Genomic DNA, 358 nt, shown 5'->3' with positions numbered 1-358 from the left:
GCGGGGAGAGGTAAGAGATCAACTGAAGGACTTGTATGCTTGCATATAAGCATAACCAATGGACACAAGACACTGGGGCGTAGGGGAGGCCAGGGGAAGGTCAAGGGGGAAAAACAGGAGGCAAATGTACTACTCTTTGTAATATTTTAAGCAATAAAAAAAGACAAAAAATATTTTTAAAAAAGGATATGATTAGTCCAGCCAGTGTGGCTCAGTGGTTGAGCATTGACCTATGAACCAGGAGGCTCGATTCCTGGTCAGAGCATATGCCCTGGCTGCAAACTCAATCCCCAGGGAAGGGTGAGCAGGAGGCAGCAGATCAATTCAATTATTCTCTCTAATCAGTGATGTTTCTATC

This window comes from Myotis davidii, unplaced genomic scaffold (assembly GCF_000327345.1).
Source record: "Myotis davidii unplaced genomic scaffold, ASM32734v1 scaffold185, whole genome shotgun sequence".
NCBI lineage: Eukaryota > Metazoa > Chordata > Mammalia > Chiroptera > Vespertilionidae > Myotis > Myotis davidii.
This window is presented reverse-complemented; position numbering follows the sequence as displayed.